This window comes from Heteronotia binoei, chromosome 14 (genome assembly GCF_032191835.1).
Source record: "Heteronotia binoei isolate CCM8104 ecotype False Entrance Well chromosome 14, APGP_CSIRO_Hbin_v1, whole genome shotgun sequence".
Classification (NCBI taxonomy): Eukaryota; Metazoa; Chordata; class Lepidosauria; order Squamata; family Gekkonidae; genus Heteronotia; species Heteronotia binoei.
In genome coordinates this window covers 57849333-57868071 of record NC_083236.1, presented here as the reverse complement: position 1 = coordinate 57868071, position 18739 = coordinate 57849333, and positions in this window count along the sequence as shown.

The following is an 18739-nucleotide window of genomic DNA, read 5'->3' as shown; positions in this document are numbered from 1 at the left end:
ACCTTCTTGGGCCGGGCCATGTTGGGTTGGGCTGAGCCATGCTGAGCTGGGCCATGTGTGGACCTATTTAAGATTAGGTAGCAGAGATATAAACTGATAAAGGACACAGACAAACACAAATATATATATATATAAACATACTTAAAACGTTAGCACTCATTGGTTTTAAAGTTGCTTTCTTTATATTTCTCCCATGGGATCCAGGGAATTGGGCAAAGGAAGCTCTGGCTCTTTCCTTCCTTCCCCAAGGTTCGGGGGGGGAGCCTCAGCCAATAGAAGGAAGAGAGGCTTCTGTGCATTTTAAAGAGCCTGGCAAAGCCAGCTGTTCCTCCCCCTTCCTCTCCAAGGGAGGAGCCTCAGGCAATGGAGAAAATAGAGGCTTTGCTCTGTAGCTCCTGAGCAAGCCTTGCAAAGCAAGCTGTGATGCAGAAGGAAGCAAGAGATCGGGAGAAGGAAGCAGATGACAGCCAGTTGCTCAGGGGCCTGATTCAGCCCCTGAACTGCATGTTTGACACCCCTGCTCTAAATGATCATGGTTAGATGCCTGCTTCTGTGGCTGGAAATACACATGAGAAAGCCGTGCCTAAACAGCGAAACCACAAGCAAAAGCATGCAGCTAATGACTGCAAAATATTTACTGGAGAACAATGAAATACTTAAAACATGTATCTCTGTATAAATAAATCTTAGTGACAAAAAACAATCTTTAGCTGGTTCGAGAAGCTCTAAAGCAAATGCACACAAAATGATTGATGTGAACACTTATATGTTCTAAAGGGAGCGGCCGCTCCAACTTCTGTTGCTCACATGGATCCCAATGAAGCTTGATTTAGTAGACTCCATACAAAGCCTTATGAGTCCAAAAGTCCCAAGAATATGGAAAAAAAGGTAGCGCAGAGAAGAAGGTAGCGCAAAGGCACGCCGGCAAGTAAACTGTTTCCCAGATGGCTTTGTCAGGCGCTTGTGTATTGAGGGGACTATATATATATATATATATATATATATATATAGGCTTTTTGTAGAAAAAGCCCAGCAGGAACTCATTTGCATATTAGGCCACACCCCCTGACATCACTGTTTCATAAAGAGCTTTTTTGTCGAAAAGGCCCAGCAGGTGCTCATTTGCATATTAGGCCACACCCCCTGACACCAAGCCAAATGGAACTGCATTTCTGTGCATTCCTGCTCCAAAAAAGTCCTGCTCATGGTACAATCACCAGTTACACGTCGATGCTGGCGTCACCCAAACACTCCAAAATATTTTGCAATCATTAGCTTTGTACTTCTGTGGCCGGTGCATTGCAACAAAAGTCACAGCTGCATCATGTACCATTATTGTGGTGGTGGAAACGGCTATTGTTACAGCCAACCTATGGTGAACCTGTGGAGTTTTCAAGGCAAGAGACGAGACCCACAAAGGTGGGTTGCCATTGCCTGCTTCTGCGTAGCGAACCTGAACTTCCTCGGTGGTCTGCTATTCAAGTCACCACACCTCAAAAAAGATATTATAGTACTGGAAAAAGCACAGAAAAGAGCAACTAGAAAGATTAAAGGGTTGGAACATTTGCCCCATGAAAAAAGGTTAAGGTGTTTGGGGCTTTTTTGCTTGGAAAATGTCGACTAAGGGATGACGTGATAGAAGTTTACAAGATTATGCGTGGAATAGAGAAGGTCGAGAAAGAAGTACTCGTGGGCACTCAATGAAATTGCGGAGAAGTTAGAATGGATAAAAGAAAGTACTCCTTCACCCAAAGAGTGATTAACACATGGAATTCACTGCCACAGGAGGTGGTGGCAGCTACATGCATAGATGACTTCAAGAGGGGACCGGATAAACATGGAGCAGAGGTCCATTAGTAGCTATTAGCCAGGGTATAGATGGAACTCTCTTTCTGGAGCAATGATTCTCTCTATTCTTGGTGCTTAGGAGGAGAAACAGGGAGAGGGCTTCTAGTGTCCTGGCCCCATTAGTGGACCTCCTGATGGCACCTGAATTTTTGGGCCATTATGTGGCAGTGTGTTGGACTGGTTGGGCCACTGGTCTGATCCAACATGACTTCTCTTATGTTCTTAAGTACTAACCAGGGATGACACTGCTTGGTTTCTGAGATCTGTTGAGATCAGGTTGGCCTGGGCTATCCGTATGAGGGCACCATTATTGTACCTGCACCTGAACAAAATTAGGGTCAAGTGGTTATGTTGTGGAAGAGGTTATCCAAGTGTAATTTACCCCCAGCACTTATGCTGCTGGAGATAAGCCCTGGATGGAAGTTGCGGGTATCATCTGTGCAGAACACTGGTTGGGCATGTTCTTCAAATCTGGATGGGACACTTGTTCTCTGGGTTACCCATATTCAGGGCTGTTTTGGTAGCAGGAACTCCTTTGCATATTAGGCCACATACCCCTGATGTAGCCAATCCTCCTGGAGCTTACAGTAGGCCCTGTATGAAGAACCCTGTAAGCTCTTGGAGGATTGGCTACATCAGAGGGGTGTGGCTTAATATGCAGAGGAGTTCCTGCTACAAAAAAAGCCCTGCCCATATTCTGTGTTAGTTTGAGGAGGCCGCTCTTTCACTGTCACCAGCACATTGAAAAGAAAGACCTTTTCCCTTTCACCACATCAGCTAATGCGCGTGAAGGAGGGGACCAAGATGAATGATATTGTAAAACAAAATTCACAACTAAGAGGAAACAGCCTTGTGGCCTACAAAATGCTTTCGTTGGTGACATCCTAACAAACACCAGTGTGTGCTGTTAAGAGCACTGTGTGTGTTGGAGCCTGATAAGCTTTGGTAAGGGGTTAGGGAGGGACGGTGGATCAGTGGTAGAGCATCTGCTTGGTAAACAGAAGGTCCCCAGGTTCAATCCCCAGCATCTCCTGTTAAAGGGACCAGGTGGAGGGTGATGTGAAAGACTTGAGGGATGATGGCTCAGTGGTAGAGCATCTGCTTCGTCCCAGGTTCAGTCCCTGACATCTCCAACTAAAAAGGGTCCATGCAAAAAGGCATGAATACCCTCAGCTGGAGAGCCGCTGCCAGTCTGAGTAGACAAGACTGACTTTGATGGACCTAATCTCAGAAGGTGGGGCCACCTGAAAGAAGAGGGGTTGTGGCTCAGTGGAAGTCCCTCTGCTTGGCATGCAGGAGGTCCCAGGTTCAATCCCCGGCACCCCCAGTTTAAAAGGATGAGGCATGAGACTATGTGAAAGACCTCTGCCTGAGAGCCTGGAGAGCCACTGTCAGCCTGAGTAGACAGTACTGACCTTGATGAACCAACAGTCTGGTTCACTGTAAGGCCGCTTCAATGGTGGTGTGTGTAGGTAGGCCCTCCCAAGTTGCCCAAAATGATTGGGTAGGTTCATAAGCAAGGGGCAGGGAGGGGGGCGGTCTTTCAGTTCCTCTCAGTCTATCCTAAAGGTCACACCAACTAGACTATTAGTGTTCCTACAGACTGGCAGTCACTGTCCAGAGTCTCAAGTGCGGATTTTCAGCTGACCTTTCACCTTGAGCGCCTTTAACCCGGCAGTGCAAAGGATTGCATCTAAGGTATTCCAGATTCAAAGGACGTGTTCTATCACTCAGCTATGGCCCCTCCTTCAAACGGCTCCTGTTTGCAAGGGAAGGGATAGGCAGTGTGGTGTAGTGGATAGAGTGGTTGGAAAGGAAAGGAAAGGAAAGGAAAGGAAAGGAAAGGAAAGGAAAGGAAAGGAAAGGAAAGGTCCCCTGTGCAAGCACCAGTCGTTTCCGACTCTGGGGTGATGTTGCTTTCACAATGTTTCCACGGCAGACTTTTTTACGGGGTGGTTTGCCATTGCCTTCCCCAGTCTTTTACACTCCCCCCCCCCCAGCAAGCTGGGTACTCATTTTACTGACCTCGGAAGGAGGAAGGCCGAGTCAACCTTGGGCCGGCTACCTGAATCCAGCGTCTGCCGGAATTGAACTCAGATAGTGAGCAGAGCGTTCAGATCACAGTACTTCAGTACTGCTGCTTTACCACTCTGCGCCATGGGGCCTCTTTTAGAGTGGTTGACCAGGGTTCAAATCCCCAGTTCTACCATGGAGGCTTGCTGGGTGACCTTGGGCCAGTCACAGACTTTCAGCCTAGCCTATCTCATAGGGTTGCCATGGGGAAATGGAGATGGGGAAGATTATATTCTAAGCTGTTTTGAATCCCATTTTTTTGGGGGGGGGGAGAGGTGGAAAGCAGAAGATAAATAAATGCTAATTCATGAAGTCAGCATTAGGTTGACTCAAAGACAAAAGCTGCCGGTGCCATCAAACTGAATGGAGACTGGTTTCAATGCCAGTGAACTGAATGGAGACTTGCTGGGCTGCAGCATTTGAGGAGGGGGGGAGGGATAGTCACATCTGTAGCTGCAGTTTGGTATCATTAACATGGCTATGCCAGAGAGGCAGAGCTGAACACAAGCCAGCATTTTGTTTGCCTGAGATTAGAATAAGGAGGGCTGGTCGAGGCAGGAAGGATGCTTCATGCATCTTGCTAAGAAAAGGAAGGAAGGAAGGAAGGAAGGAAGGAAGGAAGGAAGGAAGGAAGGAAGGAAGGAAGGAAGGAAGGAGGAAAGAAAGGAAGGAAGGAGGAAAGGAAGGAAGGAGGAAAGGAAGGAAGGAGGAAGGAAGGAAAGAAGGAAGGAAGGAGGAAAGAAAGGAAGGAAGGAGGAAAGGAAGGAAGGAAGGAAAGGAAGGAAGGAGGAAGGAAGGAAGGAAGGAAGGAGGAAAGAAAGGAAGGAAGGAAGGAAGGAAGGAAAGAAGAAGGAAAGAAAGAAAGGAAGGAGGAAAGGAAGGAAGGAAGGAGGAAAGGAAGGAAGGAAGGAGGAAAGGAAGGAAGGAGGAAGGAAGGAAGGAAGGAAGGAAGGAAGGAAGGAATAGCCAAAATCAGACCTCCTGCAATAGCAAAAAAGCTAAAACGATGAGCAATATATTTCAAGTATGCATTTGAGATGGAAAAAAGGTATGGGGCGGAGTTAAAAATGTAGATTGTTCTGACTGAAGTCAACACTGATTGTGAGAGCTTTGGCTGTTTCCACACATTCAGGCTGCCCCACACTGTTTTCATCACCACTGTGAATGCAAAGAGGCATGCCCATTGCTGATGAAGCTTCCGCTCTTGGGAGAGTCTTCATCCCACCACACCAATAGATAGGGCAGAGAAGTTTTAGATTGTGACCCCTGGGTTAGACCCACTAGTCTCCTATATGGTGCGATGGAACCTAAAACAGGTGTGAGTCTTGTGACTCCTTAATAACCAAGGCATTGTTTGTTTGTTTTTTAAAAAAACCCTGTGTGCGCATATGTTTTTCCTAAAATCTCCAAGCGCTTTCCAAGTGTACATTTCCAGATATGAGAAATCATCGCCACATCATGCCATGCTGAGATGTGCAAAGGAGTTCCTGCTACACACACAAAAAAAAGCTCTGATAGCACCCGCATTCCACCCAAGCTCTGCCTTGTCTGTTCTGTACTGCAGAAGGGGAGCAACAGACATCGTTTGGTAGTCTGTTCCAAAGGGATGGAGCTGCTATGGAAGACATTTTTTGCCTAGGCTGAAACTCTTCCCAAAAGCAGGGCCTGGTGTAAAGATCATGTGAGCAGAGGCAAGCCAAGGACGTCTGTGTGGATGATGATGATGATGGTGGTGGTGGAGGAGGAGGATTTATATCCCACCCTTCACTCTGAATCTCCTGGTGTAAAGATCATGTAAGCAGAGCCAAGCCAAGGATGTCTGTGTGGATGATGATGGTGGTGGTGGTGGTGGAGGAGGAGGAGGAGGAAGAGGATTTATATCCCACCCTTCACTCTGAATCTCCTGGTGTAAAGATCATGTGAGCAGAGCCAAGCCAAGGACGTCTGTGTGGATGATGGTGGTGGTGGTGGTGGTGGTGGTGGTGGTGGTGGAGGAGGAGGAGGAGGAGGAGGATTTATATCCCACCCTTCACTCTGAATCTCCAAGTGTCAGAGCAGCTCACAATCTCCTTTCTCTTCCTCCCCCACAACAGACACCCTGTGAGGTGGGTGGGGCTAAGAGGACTCTCACAGCGGCTGTCCTTTCAAGGACAACTCCTGCGAGAGCTATGGCTGACCCAAGGCCAGGCCCCGGTTTCAGCGGGGGCTCACAGGAGCGCAACTCCTGAACCTTTCTGTGGGTTCCCCCTCCTCCTTCCCACCTTGCCCATTGAATAGTAGGCGCTGCTGCATAACAATCCCTGGATGAGCTCCACCACCTATTTTTCTACAAAACGACCCCTGCCCAAGGCCTTTCCAGCAGCTGCAAGTGGAGGAGTGCGGGAATCAAGCCCGGTTCTCCCGGATAAGAGTCCGCGCACTTCGCCACTGCACCGAACTGACTCTCATATGATCATATGAGCAGAGGCAAGCCAAAGAAGGGGGAGGGGCTGTGACTCGGTAGTAGAGCATCTACCTGGCATGCAGAAGCCATGAGTTTAATTCCTGGCACCTCCAGTTCAAAGGAACAAGTAGACGTTTGACGCAAAAGGCCTGTGCCTGAGACCCTGGAGAGCTGCTGCCAGTCTGAGTAGACAATACCGAGCTTGATGGACCAAGGGTTTGATTTAGTCTAAGGCAACTTCATGTGTTCACATGTGTGTTCAAGGAAACAAGGTCTCTCAGGTCTAAAGCCAACCTCTTACCCACTACTCATTCTGATATTCTTATCTTCAAGCCACCCTATTTGCTCATTTTAGCTCAGATGTCAGCTTAGAATCTGGGACAACATGACTGGGTCCAGAACTGCTGGCTTAGGGCGGCAGCGTGCCCACCCGGAAGTGAGTCGGCACAAACAGAAGCACCCTAGGATGGCTATATGGCATGCGATTCGCTGGCGGGGCAGGGGCGGGTGGCGTGCGCTTCAGAGGAGCATCCACAGCGCTCAAACCAGGGAGCCAGTTTGGTGTAGTGGTTAAGTGCGTGGACTCTTACCTGGGAGAACCGGGTTTGATTCCTCGCTCCTCCACTTGATTCCCCACTCCTCCACAAGGAATGACCTCGGGTCAGCCATAGCTCTCGCAGAGCTGTCCTTGAAAGGACGGCTGCTGGGAGAGCTCTCTCAGCCTCACCCACATCACAGGGTGTCTGTTGCGGGGGAAGGAGATAAAAGAGATTGTAAGCCGCTCTGAGCCTCTGATTCAGAGAGAAAGGCAGGGTATAAATCTGTGGTCTTCTTCTTTTTCAAGCACTTGAACCGCTGCGTTTCTGGTTGATCCTGGGCAGTTCATACAGCCAGGAAGGCGCCTCGGGAGCAGTCCTTCGATTTGCTACCACTTCTGAAGCGATAGCTTTTTGAGGCACGACTGGGATGCCTACAGGTGGGGGTGAGTGAAGCAGGACGGGAATCAGATGTGCCTGTTTGATCGTGCTTTTTTGGTCTGCATTCTGTCCCTGTGCCGGCTCAAAATGCCAGTCTGGATCCAACCCTTGAGTCCAGTTCTCCACTCAGCGATGAAGTTCACTGGGTGACCTTCAACCAGCCACTCTTGCCCAGCCCCGCCTACCTCGCAGAGTTGTTGTGTGTATTAAACACCAGGGAGAACAACCATGTTTTTTTTTTTTTATCATACACGTATAACCACGAATTACCTTCCTTTGAGGAGGCATAAGAACATAAGAGAAGCCATGTTGGATCAGGCCAATGGCCCATCCAGTCCAACACTCTGTGTCACATAAGAGAAGCCAGGTTGGATCAGGCCAATGGCCCATCCAGTCCAACACTCTGTGTCACATAAGAACATAAGAGAAGCCACGTTGGATCAGGCCAATGGCCCATCCAGTCCAACACTCTGTGTCACATAAGAACATAAGAGAAGCCACGTTGGATCAGGCCAATGGCCCATCTAGTCCAACACTCTGTGTCACATAAGAACATAAGAGAAGCCACGTTGGATCAGGCCAATGGCCCATCCAGTCCAACACTCTGTGTCACAGAAGAACATAAGAGAATCCATGTTGGATCAGGCCAATGGCCCATCCAGTCCAACACTCTGTGTCACATAAGAACATAAGAGAAGCCATGTTGGATCAGGCCAATGGCCCATCCAGTCCAACACTCTGTGTCACATAAGAACATAAGAGAAGCCATGTTGGATCAGGCCAATGGCCCATCCAGTCCAACACTCTGTGTCACATAAGAACATAAGAGAAGCCACGTTGGATCAGGCCAATGGCCCATCCAGTCCAACACTCTGTGTCACAGAAGAACATAAGAGAAGCCACGTTGGATCAGGCCAATGGCCCATCCAGTCCAACACTCTGTGTCACAGAAGAACATAAGAGAAGCCACGTTGGATCAGGCCAATGGCCCATCCAGCCCAACACTCTATGTCACAGAAGAACATAAGAGAAGCCATGTTGGATCAGGCCAATGGCCCATCCAGTCCAACACTCTGTGTCACACAGTGGCCAAAAAAACCCCAGGTGCCATCAGGAGGTCCACCAGTGGGGCCAGGCCACTAGAAGTCCTCCCACTGTTTCTTCCCCCAAGCACCAAAAATACAGAGCATCACTGCCCCAGATGGAGAGTTCCATCAGAACCCTGTGTCTAATAGCCACTGATGGACAGTGCTGCTGAACAGTAGGTAATAGCCATTGATGGACAGGTGAAGGAGACAAACATAATTGGGAGACTATAACCCACCAACTCAGCAACTCCAGTAAATATTCCCAGGCTAGGCTTTGGGGGTCTGTCTCTCTGGCATGGACTCACGAGGCAGGCATTATACATTCTCTTTGGAACGGATCACAAGGATGCTGTTGTGTTCGCCCGGCTTCCCCCTCCCTCCCCCGTCCCCTCCCCCCGTGCACTAGAAGAGCAGTTTGACCAGTATCCCCCGTTGTCTTGCATGATTAATTACAGCATCTGTCCTGTCAGAAGCTATAATGAAGAGGTCTTGATAAAAATTGCAAATTACCACTGGCAACAATCTTAAACTGCTTATGATAAAATGAAAATTAAAAACAGCAAGCGAGACGCCTGAGCAGCATCCTAATCTGGGCAGAGAATAAAGCCAAACAGAGGTGGTGTCCATGGCTACTGTTCACGAGACGCACACCAGCATAAAGTGAAATATAATTCCATACAGTTACAGTGTGTGAGACAGAGAGCGGCGTCGGGCTGAGAAATGCTGATACGCATCTCTCTATCCGGCTTCAAATAATGCTTGCAGAACGAGGCCCAGAATCACCAAATGGGTTTTGGGTGCGTGTGTGCATTTTATACAGTGAACGCCCCCCGTGCAATGCCGTATAATCTTCTTAGATTTTTTTAAATGAACATATACTAACAAAAATGCCCAGCTACCAGAGAAGCTTCCAAAATCCCCTGCTTTTGAACTTTCTCCACTGATTTTGGAGTCCCTACGTGCCTGCCTGGTTTCCAAAAAGGAACAGTAGCTTTAGGAATTCCTCATTTACTGGATATTTTACAAGACTGACCTATGTCGCATTCCTCTTGCCTAAGGCTGCTGAAATCGATGGACTTAGACTACAGTAACTGCAGAAGATTTCTCTGCGCATTACAGATTTCAAGGACAGGAAACCTTGACCGGTTTCACACTCGCCTTATGCCGCTCTCACGTCCGTCTTCTCAGAGCGACGTCCTCCCAATTTCCCACTATTTGCGTCAGGGCTGCAGCAAGCAGCGAGGTTTTCGCAAAGCAAAGGGAAACTGGTTTTAGCAGTTTCCGTTTGCTGCGTGAAAACCGCGATGTTTGCTGCAGCCCCGGAGCAAATAGTGGGAAATTGGGAGGACGCCAAGCTGAGAAGACGGACGTGAGAGTGGCGAAAGGTGAGTGCAAAATCGGTCCTTGCGTTTTTCAGTTGCCAGGCCTGTGATTCCTTCTTTCTTTTTGTATCTTCCCCCACCATCCATCTCTGTGTTATTGACATACACTGATAAAACATCTCAAATAAAACAGCCTTTGTTCATCTGGTTTCATTGAGTTTTTTGGGATGCATTTTGCACCCAATACACAAGAGCACAAATTAAACACATTGCATCAAAGTAATATTGATGTAATCATAATTCCAGTTCTGTGGAGATTGCTTTTGTGTAATGTTTACTTGTTCCGCAGCAAAGCAGAAGAGAAGGTGCAAAGGAACAGGAAGGATTATACACAAAGGTAAACTGTTCATGTTCTATATCTATAATTTTGTAGAAATTCTTAAGTGGAATTACAGAGATGTAGCATGACATGTAGAGTGCAATCCTAGAACGGTAAAGGAAAGAAAGAAAGAAAGAAAAAATCTGCTGTGTGATTCAGCTATCCAGTAAGTTGTGACTCTGAAACATTTTAATGAGACTTGCCCTGGAGAACCTCCAGGACAATTGGGCTATCTTCGTATATGTATACATTTATGAATGTGTCAGTTTCAACTTATTGATTGTGGCCACAGAAGCTCTTGCTATCCTCCCTGAAATCTTTCAACAGACGTCTTCAAAAAAGAATTGCTAAAATGAATGTGACAGTAATTGTATATTCGATCCGTAATTGCGGCCCTGAAAAGCCATGATGCATCTTTGGGAAAATGTCATAAGTGATAAGGGTTAATACCCCTAGAAGTCTGTTGTCCATGGTTTGCATCAAGAAGCAGGTGCCACTCCACTCATTAAAGGATTTTGGAAATCCAGAGCTTTGTAACAATTGAAGAAGCACTGAAGATACATTGAAAGGTCTAGAAACAAATATTCTTAATTAAGGTAGGTTTTTTTTAAGTATCAATCAATCAATCAATCAATTTATTTGGCCAATGACTAGTACAAGTCAAAAGCAAAAACTATTCAGTAAAACATTTAAAAATAAAATTGATCTAAATATAACATGAATATCTCTAAAATGTAACATTTAAAATCCATACATAAGAACTTAAAATCTGGACCTATTATATAGCTCTAAAATTTAGAATCTATACCTAAAATTTCACGCCAAATTCTACAAACTGCTGAGAAAAATTTAGCACGGCTAATAGTGACCTGTGGATTTGCACCCATCAAAAGCTTCCTTAAAATATCTGCATCAGAACAACCTAAGTAATTATTAAGCAGAGGGGAAATTACGTTAGATCTAACTTCCTGATAGAAACGACAACAAAACAGTACATGTTCTATAGATTTCACCTCATAAGTGCCATATGGACAGGTTCTCTCCTTCATGGGAGTTTTTTTTAAATCTGCCATCTACAACTGCAGATGGGAGGGCTCGCCATCTTGCCAAGGTGAAAGCCCCCCATTGACTAGGAATCTCCAAAATGGAGCGGTAGGGTGCTGGGGCGACCACATATTTTAGCTTCTCTGGAGTTAGGAAATTTGGGGTATCATTGCTATCCCCTTGGCACTCTATATCAAGCAATCTTTGACCATTGATCTTGCTTGATCATTAATTAAGGTAGTTTGTTTTTTTTAAAGTAAACATCAGGGTATATCTTTACTTCTGAACTCCATCATCTGGCCATCCATCCATCTAGGAATATCTTGTTTCACTTTATATATATCAACTGTTACATGCTAGGTCGAATGCACACATCATTGGATACTGCGCTAGCACCATAACTGAGCAATAATTTACAACTGAATCAACCTGTGTGGACAAGCCAGTCCTGGAGACGAATGTTCGTTATATCACCATGGTAGTGTAATTTCTGATAATATAAGGGATGCTGCCATAGTTGGTTAAATATTTTTTAAAATCAGAAATGCCCCAACTTGCTAGGGTGCAGTCCAGCATGTGGTTTGCACAAGGCCTACTGATTTCAATAGCCTGGTGCATTTAGTAGAGTCACAACATAGCCTTTAGTGACATTCATGCACAATTTAAACCGGAATAGTATACGGACATAAATGATTTCTCCCCCCCCTCCCTCTGCTCTCATCCTGTGCTTCTCAATAATGTTTTTTCTCCTGTCATTAATATGTACTTTCCTCCTCCTCCTTTTCCCAAGGTTTCTGCCACTTTATCACCCCTGTTAACTACATTCTCCTTTCACATTAACCTAGGCTGACATATGATGAAAGAACATACGGAGTTTTAATTTTTAGCTGAAATAGGGTCATTAGTTTCCAACTTTGAACAAAAGCTTTAAATACCTTTATGGGGCAGAGAAGCCATGATATATTACCACCTGACTGTTGTGGCTTGAAGGGTTTTCTCCCCTTTTTTTGGGGGGGGGGGGAGACAGATGGATTAAATATTTCAAGTTTAACCAGGGGGGACAATGGAAGGTTTAGACATTTGAGTTACCCCCCCCCCTTTCCCGTTTCTCACTTCATGGAGTATTTTGTAGCCCCGGACTTTCGTTCTAACCTTTTCCTCCCCGCTTTGTTTGTCTTTTGTTTCGCAACAGCTGTTATTATCGTTTTTTGGTCAGCTGTGATTGCTGGAGGCAAAAGAGGACCAGATGGTGTTTTGCGATGCATGAATGGCGAGAGAGAGGAGCTGGGATTGAATAGGCCAAGTTTGAATGGTGTCTCTGCACCACCTGCCCCCTTCAGCAGCGGCAGCACACATCAGAGGAGTGTGATCTGTCTCCGACCAACTCAAATCAGATGGGAACGGAGAGAGCCTTGTTGGATTCCCTCCATATTTATTGATCTTCCATGCACTAACAACATAATGCAGTGCATAGTCAATTTGAATTAATTGGATATGACACAGCGTGTACATGTAATCTATCACCGTGCTCATCTGGTATGCTTTGGGGATTTTTCTTCCCCCATCACAAGAACATGCAAATATGTAACAATGTGCATTAATGCACTAAGGAGGCATGGATAAAATGATAGAGGGCTTTTGCGGGGGGGGGGTATAAAATATCATTTTAGGCAGACTCTCGTAATGATTCATGTTTATACGTGGGCAGCAGAAGGGGAAATGAATTTGGAAGAAGGATGCTCTCATTCCAGTTCTGTTTGCTGTAGTTGACTGGCACATAATGCCAATGTTCTCACCTCCCAATTCAACATTGCGAGATCTAGGCATTTAAAACACACACAACTGCCCCCCAAGATCTTGGATCTGGACATCACTGGATATTGCACAATCGTTACATTTAAAATAACCATTTGCAACTGGGTTTTTCTGGGTGGAAAAGACAATCCAGTTGCCAGTCATGGCTATTGTGCTGTAATAGTGCAAAGCCTAATGGTCGGTGGATGCAGCCAAAAATCTTTGTCCTAATCCAGCTGTAGGTGTACTTTTGAAAAGAATGTACAGGTTGCATCACAAAGGAAATGAACATTTGGCAACGCATATTGTCATACAGCGTTGATTTGTTTTGGATGTGCCTTTTGATGCACATTCAAGTACTCATCCAAGTGATACGTATATGGAAACAGTGCAAACAGCCACACCCTTCAAAGTCCATTGATTTCAACAGAGAGAGCTGTAACCCTGCTTAGTACAGCACCGGAAACCTATTTTAACATGTGCATATCCTTAGACGAACCAGGGCAATTGCATTTTGCAATCTGATACTCAGTGTACCGTTTTGACGCAAATGGTTTATTACTACGATCCAAATCCAACGAGTATAATACAAAATGGTAGATCGAATATATAAATATATAAGACAATACGTTACACTAAAAAAATCGGCAATCATAAAATAAATTTCAATGTTAAAACATATAAAGTCATAGTTCTCGTAAAAAACAGAATTGGGGAGATCCTTCAGTATATTAGCTAGAGGGTGTAAACAGACTAGGAAGTGGCTTTCAAAAGCCAGTCCTGAAAGAGACACGCCATGGAAATCAGACAGCACTTGCCCACCTGGCAGCATAGTCATGGGGTGCACAAGCGAAGGATGGAGCGATCACACCACTCCTGTGTATTCATGGAGCACCCGGGCCAATCAGACAACCATAAACATGCCATGGAATTCCCCCTTTGACTTTGCCACTGGGAAGTTCCCGGTAGCTGTTTAATGCAGTCGGGAGTCATCAGATGACAAGGTAAGGGTGACTGAAGCACAGGTGACAGATGAGAGCCAGTTTGGTGTAGTGGTTAAGTGCGCGGACTCTAATCTGGGAGAACCGGGTTTGATTCCCCACTCCTCCACTTGCACCTGCTGGAATGGCCTTGGGTCAGCCAAAGCTCTGGTAGGAGTTGTCCTTGAAAGGGCGAGTGCTGTGAGAGCCCGCTCAGCCCCATCCACCTCACAGGGTGTCTGTTGTAGGGGGAGAAGATATAAGAAATTGTGAGCCACTCTGAGACTCTGATTCAGAGAGAAGGGCGGGGTATAAATCTGCAGTCGTCGTCGTCTTCTGTGTGCATGGGATCACATCACCGAATGCCATCCTAAATCGTACAGAATTAGCACCAAATTGTTTAAACTGTTTTAAATTGTTTATTTTAATGTTTTTATTTTTTATGCTATTATGTTTGTGAGCCGCCCTGAGCCTGCTTTGGCGGGGAGGGCAGGATATAAATAAATTAAACTAACTAAACTAAATTTTAATTCGGAGGTGGGGGTGTGGCTACAGCAGGCCAAAATGTCCACCTGATTGCACCCACAGATCTCCTACACTTCAATGCCAACCATCCATATTTAGCAACCTCTCCTGCTTCTTATCAGAACACATTTTAGAGAAAAGGAAGGCTCTATGCCTCCCTGGCATACCAATTCATAAATCAGGATTTTAAGGGGCTATGTAGATGACTGGGGAAGGCAATGGCAAACCACCTTGCAAAAGATCTGCCAAGAAAACATCATGATGTGGCATCACCCCATGGGTCGGTAATGACCTGGTGTTTGTACAGGGGACTACCTTTACCTTAAGAGGAGTCCTGTGGTGTAGAGTGATAAGCTGCAGTACTGCTCACAACTTGAGTTCAATCTCAGTGGAAGCTGGGTTTTCAGGTAGCTGGCTCAAGGCTGACTCAGCCTTCCATCCTTCCGAGGTCGGTAAAATGAGTACCCAGCTTGCTAGGAGCAAAGTGTAGATGACAGGAGAAGACAATGGCAAACCCCCCCATACTGAATAAACTTGGTCCCTACTGAATAAACTTGAGTAGGATTGTGAGAACGCAGCCTCGTGGCACAGAGTGGTAAAGCTGCAGTACTGCAGTCCAAGCTCTCTGCTCATGACCTGAGTTCGATCCTGGTGGAAACTGGGTTCAGATAGCCGGCTCAAAGTTGACTCAGCCTTCCATCCTTCTGAGGTGGGTAAAATGAGTACCCAGCATGCTGGGGGCAAACCACCCCATAGCAAAAAGTCTGCCAAAAAACGTCATGATGTGATATCACTCTATGGGTCGGTAACAACTTTGTGCTTACATGGGGGACTACCTTTACCTCTACCTTTTCTGCCCCTAGTGATTCCTGGAGGTCACATTTAAAAGCCAACTTTGGGGAAAGTTTGCCACCGAAAAAGCTCAACTGCTGAAATGCCGCTGAGTTTTCAGTTTGGTATTAGGACATGACACATGACGTAGCAAAACATCTTATCTCAAATTAACAGACCATTAAATGCCTTTGAAGAAGCTCTGTCAGACACAGAACCTAAACTTAAGGGTAAAACAGCAATTATATACAAGGCACTTACTCAGTATAAATTAAACAAAGGAAATTCCCAACAAAAAGCATGGATCAAAGACTGTGGCAAACATATTACAACAGAAAATTGGTTTAGCATTTGGTCGTCAAAACTATACCATACTCCTTTATTAAACTTACGACTACAAAATGTTAAATTATTCTCCAGGTGGTATTTAACACCACTACAAATATTTCATGCAAAGAGAACAACTAATGCAAATTGTTGGAGAGGATGTAACAACATAGGTTCATTTATTCACTGCTGGTGGGATTGTCCTTTAATTTTAAACTTCTAGAAATTAATTATACCAACAATTGGACAAATTATAAATCACAAAATATCCCTTTTCTCCCAAATTGATTCTGTTAAACCACTGGAATAATAAAGAAGTGCCGAAACATAAAGCAGAATTCACATCATTGCTTTTACTGGCTGCAAAAATATTAATTGCACAACAGTGGAAATCAACATCCCTGCCATCTAAAAGGCAAGGGTTTTTAAAAATTTTGGACGTTTACAACTATGGACAAGATTGCGAGCAATTTGGATCAATCAAATGTTAAAGAAAATAGTAACCAAAAATAACTTTGTAGAAAAATGGTTCCCTTATTTCGAATTTATACAGAATCATCAAGGTGCTTTATGTAAATTACCAGAGAAATATGTAAATTTTGTATATTATTCAGATTCTTAGCAATATGATGTAAACACGGCAGAATGGCAGAAGTTGTAGTTACCGTTGTGGTTTGATGTTTAGGTTGCTTGTTTGTATTGTATTACATCTATTTAACAATACAATTGGTTAATTTTTTTTTTTAAAAAAAGTGGGGGTAGCTGTGTTATTCAGTTATACAGGGGTGACCAACGGTAGCTTCCCAGATGTTTTTGCCTACAACTCCCATCAGCCCCAGCCAGCATGACCAATGGCTGGGGCTGATGGGAGTTGTAGGCAAAAAACATCTGGAGAGCTACTGTTGGCCACCCCTGAGTTATGGCAAAATAAAAATCCAGTGTCACTGGAGCAACCCACTATGGCAGGAGCCTCCCACTAGAAGCCCTGTTGTTTGGAAAACAGGGCAGGAGAATGAAGCATTAGTTTGGTGCCGCAAGGTTACCTCTGGGGTGACTCCAAAAGGGACATCACGATGTAAAGAAAAGCTTGGACTCCTCCAGAACTCTATGGTAAAACCAGAGTTCTGGGTGGTGGGGGGGATCCTAGAGCATTGCACCAATGTGATTGCATCACTACTGAGGTCATGCCAGAACTGTAGCATCAGAATGATGCCTGTTTGCCTTCCCTAAACCTCCCACAAGTTGCCAGCTCTGCGTTGGCAACTCTAAAGAGGCACCTTAAGGACTCTCAGCATTTCTTTCAATAGGAGCTTTCATGAGTCTCTGCTCACTTCTTCAGATATAGAAATGAGACATCATACTGGGAATTCTTCTTAGGGGAAAAAGACAGATTCCCAGGATGCTCTCCCTTTTCACATATCTGAAGAGGTCACCTGTGACTCATGAAAGCTCCCAATGAAATACTTGTTATTCCTTAAGGTGCCGCTACAGTCTTGTTCTATTTTACATGATATAGCAACCTCTCTGAAGCTAAGCAAGTGTGAGTCTGTGATTGTGTCTTTTGGTGCCTGGACAGGAGATTGAGCCTATGCGGGGCTTTTTTTTGTAGCAGGAGCTCCTTTGCGTATTAGGCCGCACCCCCCTGATGTAGCCAATCCTACCGGAACTTAGAGGAGACCCTGTACTAAGAGCCTTGTAAGCTCATGGAGGATTGGCTGCATCAGGGGTGTGTGGCCTAACATGCAAAGGAGTTCCTGCTACAAAAAAAAGCCCTGATCCTATGTACACAAGCTTTGGTTCCACAGTGCAAGAAGAGTAGGATTTAAAGCGAATAATGTTTGTGCTACATTTTGTGTCTCTTCCATGGCAGTTGTGTGGATGTGGAATAGATAGCTGAAGTGGGATTTTTATAATATTCTGGGACTGATCCTGTGTATTTTCAAAACTGATAGTCTGTCTACCAAGGGTTGCCAGCTGGAGATCTCCTGGAATTACACCTGATCTTCATACGACAGAGATCAGTTCCCCTGGAGGATATGGCTGCTTTGGAGGGTGGACTCTATGGCATTGTACCTCCTGAGGCACCTCCCATTCCACAAACCTCACTCTCCTCAGGCTCCACTCCTCAGTCTCCAGGAATTTCCCAACCCAGAGCTGACAACCCTAGCCCCCCTTGATAGATACACACACACACACACTATATAATTGTAACATATAATTACTAGCAATTCCCATATATGTGAATTTAGGGGGAGGTATTTGTGAGTTTCCTGTATTGTGCAGGGGGTTGGACTAGATGACCCTGAAGGTCCCTTCCAACTCTATCTATCTATCTATCTATCTATCTATCTATCTATCTATCTATCTATCTATCTATCTATCTATCTATCTATCTATCTATCTATCTGTCTGTCTGTCTGTCTGTCTGTCTGTCTGTCTGTCTGTCTGTCTGTCTGTCTGTCTGTCTGTCTGTTTACACACACACACATACATAGTTATAGTTATATATAGTTATATAATTATATAGTTAGATATAGTTATATATGGGGTGGAATTCTAGCAGGAGCTCCTTTGCCTATTAGGCCACACCCCCTGATGTAGCCAATCCTCCAAGAGCTTACAAGGCTCTTTTTTGTAAGCTCTTGGAGGATTGGCTACATCAGGGGTGTGTGGCCTAATATGCAAAGGAGCTCCTGCTAGAATTCCACCCGTGGTTATAGATAGTTATATATATACATATACAGAGAGAGAGAGAGAGAAAGAGAGAGAGAGAGAGAGAGAGAGAGAGAGGTATATATCTATATAGTTATATACACACACACATATATGTATATACACAGAGATATATATAGTTATATATAGTTATTGTTTGTCACTCAGCAGTCTGCCTTTCCAGTCTGTTTCTGAAATTCTTTTTCAATAAAACAATAACTCGAAAGTCCCCAACTGTGTGTTCTGGGAGGTTGTTGTGTTCTTCTACAGGTTTCTCAGGTTTGTGATTCTTGATGTCAGTTTTGTGTCCATTTCTCCCTTGGCATAGGGTTTTTGTACAAATTTCAAAACTCTCCTTATAGTTTCCTTCTTCAACTCACCTGACCAAAAGTAAAC